Here is a 6,115-nt window from a genome sequence, read left to right on the forward strand (position 1 = left end):
CTACTGAATTGTTAGGAGACTGAATGACCCTTTAAACTATTCCCAAGATTTCCTATTACAAAGGCTGATATAAGAGTATTAGAAGGAGGGGATCTATGAAGGAGGAGGCTGTAAAACAGGAGGGGGGAAGTATAGAAAGTGAAAGTGGAGGGGGGTGGTCTCCCTTCTTTGGAAAGGAAGAAAACTATGGGGATGGAATATTGCATATACATAGGCACAGTGTGTGTTTTGGTCGGGTTTTCTCTTCTTTTCTCTTTCTTTTGTATGCTTTGTTACAAGGCATGGTGTGCTCGGTATGGGAAGTCAGAGAGACATGAAAGTGCTGTAAAAACAAAAACTGTTATGAATATATGTGCATATACATATAAATATATTAAAGTGGGAGGGTATTGAAATCAAATGTTATTACCTGCCAGTTTGGTTTGCCCCTGCTTCCACTTTATGAGCCTTGGTCAGGAGCTAGCAAGAATTTCCTTGTTTATATTTTAATTCAATTTTATTTTTAGTTCTGAATTCTCTCCCCCCACCTACCCATTGAGAAGGTAAGAAAAACAAAACCCACTACAAGTATGCATATTCATGCAAAACAAGTCCCCTATCAGCCAAGCTAGAAAAGAAAAGATGCTTCAATCTGCATCTGGAGTCCATCAGTTCTCTATCTGGAGGTGGATACCCACGTTTCATTAAGAAATTGTGATTGGTCATTGTTCTGCTTACTTCACTCTGCATCAGTTCATAGAAGTCTTCTCAGGTTTTTCTGAAACTATCCCCTTCATCATTTCTTACAGAACAATAGCATTCCATCGCAGTCATATACCATAACTTGTTCAAGACATTCCCCAATTGATGGGCATCCCCTCGGTTTCTAATTCTTCACCACCACAGAAAGAACTATTAAAATGTTTTATACACATGGGTCCTTTTCTTCTTTCTGTGATCTTTTTGAGACATAGAACTAGTAGTGGTATTTCTGGGTCAAAAGGTATGCATAGCTTTTGGGGCATGGTTCCAAATTGCTTTCCAGAAAAGTTGGACCAGTTTGCATCTTTACCAAGACTTTACCAAGAGATTCTAGCCCTTTTTCTATGGTTCCTCCACTGGGATGCCTAATGCCTGGGACTCCTCAGGGGCAACCATTCAAAGCCAGCCACCAGCCCAAGAGAGGAAAGGTGATATAGCAGGTAGAGCAAAGGACATGAAGTCTGGAAGACTTAGGCTTGAATTATGCCTTGGATTGGGACCTGGGAATAACCTAGAGGTCATCTAGGGAACTTAATAAATGCTAACCTCATCCAAAATAATTTCACCTGTTTGGGTCTCATCTACATAATGAGAGGGTTGGGCTAGGTGATGTCTAAGCTCCCTTTCAGTTTTAATTCTGTGATGTAGGGTAATTCTCTCACTTTACCAATGAGGAAATTGAGGTATGGCCAAAGGCCATAGAGATATAAAACTCTGGCCTTTGAACCTTAGTGCTGGAAAAGACTTTAAAGATCACATAGCCCAACTCGTCCTCCCTTACTAAATAGATAAGGAAACTGAGTCCCAACAATAAACACAATAACAATAATAATAGTAATAGTAATAACAATACCTGGCAATTATATATCAAAGTGCTTTACAAATATTGTACTTTATCCTCTCAACAATCCTGGGAGGGAGGTGCTATTATTGTCTCCATTTTACAAATGAGGAAATTGAGGCAGACAGAGGTTAAGAGGCTTGCTATACAAGGTCACACAGCTAGATAATATTTGTTGTTGTGCAACTCTCCATGACCACATTTGGGGTTTTCTGGGCAAAAATACTGATGTGGTTTGCCATTTTCTTCTCCATAGCATTTTATAAATGAGGAAACCAAGGCAAACAGGGTTAAGTGACTTGGCCCGGGTCACACAGCTAGTAAGTGCCTTAGGCCATATTTGAACTTAAGTCTTCCTGATTCCAGGCCTGGCACTCTGTCTACCACATCACTTAGCTGTATCAAGGTAAAATGACTTGTCCAGTATCACATGGGGATTTCTATGACTCCTAGTCCCAGAGTTTCTTTTTTTCACTTTAAAAGGATATTCTTAATTTGAGGGAAGGTGGGGAAAGTTCATAACTTATCCTCATCACCAGCACCATCATCATCATTACAATTATCATTATCATTATTATTAGCAAGCCAGTGATTTTATCAATTAGATCACTCCAGATGGGGAAACTCTTCCTAGGGAGGAAACTAACCTGCTTTGCACTTTATGGTCTTAGAGAGATGCTCAGGGCCAGTGAGAGGCTAAGAGACTTCCGTGTGGAGTAGAGAACACACTTGCACCCGGGTATTTCTGACTCCAAGGGCAACCCTCTATTTACTCCCTTTACTGCTTGTCCCAGCCAGTTTCTAAGGCCTGTTAATCTTATCTCCCCAGTATTTCTAATAGTTGAACATCACAGAACTAGGGCTAGAAGGAAAATTAGAGTCTGTGTAGTCTAACCCCCTCATTTTTACAGATGAGGAGACTGAGGCTCATACAGGTTAAGTAACTTGCCTAGGGTCACACAGATAGGACATGTCTGGGGTGAGACTTGATTCCAGGTCTTCCTGACTCTTTGCCAGCCCCCCAGTTACTACGCCATTCTGCCTCAGAGAAATGAAACCTTCACTAACATCTTCCTCCAATGTCTCATGATGGCTTAGGAGTGATTCTGGGTTCTTCTATTCTGGACATTCTGGAAATTATTCTGGAATATTATGAAATTCTGGAGTGAAGCTCTATCTCTGAAATGCCTTTAAGTACACACTGAGTATCTGCTGTCTGATGGTCACCCTAGTCAAGAGCTGAGAGGTTCATTGCCGCAAAATCAGTCAACAAAGGTGGGTTTCATTTATTTTTGCCACACCAGTTCTATTGGGGGATTTCTGTGTTCATTGGTGGAGAAAGTATCCATGTGGATGAAACCATAATCCCCTTTGAAGCATTTTTTCTCTCTCTATTTTTTTTTTTTGGTCAGGACCTGTGATTTCATCTGTGTAGGGAATTCCTGGTATGGTAACTCCCTAAACTAGCCCATTCAGATTAACAGCATGACAGTAACATCTGAGAGAACTGTCTAGAACATCGAGTTGTTAAGGGACATGCCCAGCTAATGTGTCTGTGAAGGGAAGGAGGGGCTTGAACCCCAAACCAGGTCTTCCTGACTCCAAAGCTGGCCCTGTATCCACCACGTGATGCTTTCTTTCAGAACTATTAGCACTACATTTTTTTAAAAGAAAAAAAAAACTTTTGCTGCTTTCTCCGATCCACTATTGAGAAGGCATTTTAACTAAAAAGTATCTAACTTCTAAAAGGAAATGTCCGTGTTTTTCGCCCCCCTAGCAAGTTCACAAAACCGAGTTCTGCAGCTCTGCATGGAGGCATTGTTTTAAGGTCAGCTCCATTTCAGCTGCACAGAAAGGGTGTGTTTGCAATTTTAATGAACAGGTGCACGGCATGGATTACTCCCCTTTCAAACACATCCCTCCCAGGCTCCAGTCAAGATGAAATGCCCCTTTTGTAGAACAGTTCATGTAGAGTTGCATTGTTATGGTATCTGTGATGTTATCCCTTTGCACAGAGCGGACTCACTCCAATTTTCCCCAAGCTAGATGTTGCCTTGGAAACCTCATGATTCTTCTACAGATCCAAGTTAAGGGAAATAATAAAAATAATAAAATCTCACACTGAAATGCTATCTTTCATCCCATCCCAAAGCGCCTGACAAAGGCCTTCCTCTTGTTAAAAAGAGAGAGGCCGAACCCAAATCATTGCTAAGTGTATGATCGGAACCGAAATCTCTGAATAATATGCACAGGTAGATCCAGCTACGTGTGAGCCAATACTATTGATACACACGGCAACCACCTCTTGGGCAAGGAAAAAGAAATTAAGAAAGAAACTTTAACAGCTGACAGCATCTCCATTCAAAGAAGGAAATAGGGAAACTGCCCTTATAGGCAAGATTAATCAATTAACCAACAAATATGCATTAAGGGCTTACTCTGTACCAGGATGGTGCTAGACACTAGCAACACAAGTACCGTGAACAAAACAATCACTGTTTGCAAGAAACTTAAAACAACATATGTTTTTGTTGAGTCCTTTTAGATGCGTACGACTCTTTGTGACTTCATTTGGGGTTATCTTGGCAAAAAGACTAGAGTGGTTTGCCATTTCCTTCTCCGGCTCATTTTACAGATGAGGAAATGAGACAAACAGGGTTAAGTGACTTGTCCAGGGTCACACAGCTATAAGAATCTGAGGCTAGATTTGAACCCAAAAAGATGAGCGTTCTTGACTCTAGGCCCAGTACTCTATCCATGGTGCCACCTAGTGGCCCCTGTATTTATAGAATAAATATAAAGTGAACAAAAACAAATATGCACAAAGTAATTAAATTCAAGGTAGTTTGGGAGGGAGGGATTCAGACATTAAGGGTAAGTGTGTATAACTCAGGACTGGCCTGGGACAAAATTTGTCTTATAATGTCTCATTCTGCTTGCCATCCTAGCATCCCAATATTCCAACATAAGACTGGCACCTTATAGATCAGGCTCTGGATTTTTTTCCCTCATCTTCTACCCAGCCCCTAACTAAACTTTACTTGTTCTTTATCCTTATTCCTTCAGGGCTCTATTAATGGGATAATACTGTTCATGAGTCAATGGGTTTTTTCCTTCTCTGTAACCTATTTACATTTTGAGATGCCTTCCTGGTCTTCCATTCAGAGACCTCTTCTGTAGATGTTCAGAGTATGTGCACTGCCCCTCACTTACCAACTTAATGTAGGCCCTCATCAACTGGACTATGCCAACAGCCTCCAAATTGGCCTCCTTGCCTCCAGTCTCATCTTTTCCCCATCTACCTTCTACTCAACTGCCAAAGTGATATTCCTAAAGCATAAGTGTGGCCATGTCACTTCCCCCATCAAGGACCTCCAAAACCTCCTTATTACCTCTAATTTCAATTATAAACACCTCCACTGGGCATTTAAAGCCCCTCACAAATGTCTCCAGACTGCCCTTCTAGCCTTTTTAATTGTTACTCCCTTTTATAAACTCTTTGGTCTGGCCAAACTGGCCTACTTTCTGTCCCCCCACAGGACATTCCATTTCCAATCGAGGTGTATTTATCCAAGCTATCTGCCATGACCATCTCTACCTCTTAGAATCCCTAGTTTGTTTCAAAGATCAGCTCAAGAACCACCTCCTCCATGAGGCCTTTACCAGTTTCCATGGCTGCTAGGCCCTCCCTTCCTCTCACTCAGAAATTATGTTTTATTTAATTAATTATTTTATTAAAAATTTAATTTGTATTTATTTAATATCTATATGTGCATATATATATTACATATACATAGATATAAAGGTATAGTTATATAGAAATATATGTTGTTTCCTCCAATAAAATGTAAAGTAAGGGGCAGAACTTGTTTTGTTTTTCCCCCATATACAATCTGTTGCCAAGGCCTGTTGGTTTTACCTTTGCTACAGCTATTGAACATGCCCCCTTCTCTCCTCCAACACTGCCACCACTCTAGTACAGGCCCTCATCACCTCTCACCCGGATTATTGCCATAGCTTGCTGGCGAATCTGCCTACCTGAAGTCTACTCACTCCAATCCATCCTCTATTCAGCCACTAAAGTGATTTCCCTAAAGCTCAAATCTGATCATGTCACCCCCTACTCAATAAACTCCAATGGCTTCCTATTGCCTCCAGGAACTAATACAAAATGCTTTGTTTGACATCCAAAGCTCTCCATAACCTATTTCCCTCCTACCTTTCCAGTCTTCTTACACCTTACTCCCTGACATGACTTTTTGATCCGGTGACACTGGACTGCCGGATGTTCCATGAACAAGACACTCTATCGCTGGGCTCAGGGCATCTTCTTTGACTGTCCCCCATGCCTAGAATGTGCTCCCTCCTTGTCTCTGACCACTGACCTCCCTGGCTTCCTTTAAGTCCTAACTAGATGACTCTTCCCTAACCCCTCTTAATTCCAGCTCTTTCTCTCTGTTAATTATCTGATCCTATATAGAGCTTGGTGTGTGTGTGTGTGTGTGTGTGTGTGTGTGTGTGTGTGTGTGTGTG

Source organism: Vombatus ursinus, unplaced genomic scaffold (genome assembly GCF_900497805.2).
Source record: "Vombatus ursinus unplaced genomic scaffold, bare-nosed wombat genome assembly UNPS02009770.1, whole genome shotgun sequence".
Taxonomy (NCBI): Eukaryota; Metazoa; Chordata; class Mammalia; order Diprotodontia; family Vombatidae; genus Vombatus; species Vombatus ursinus.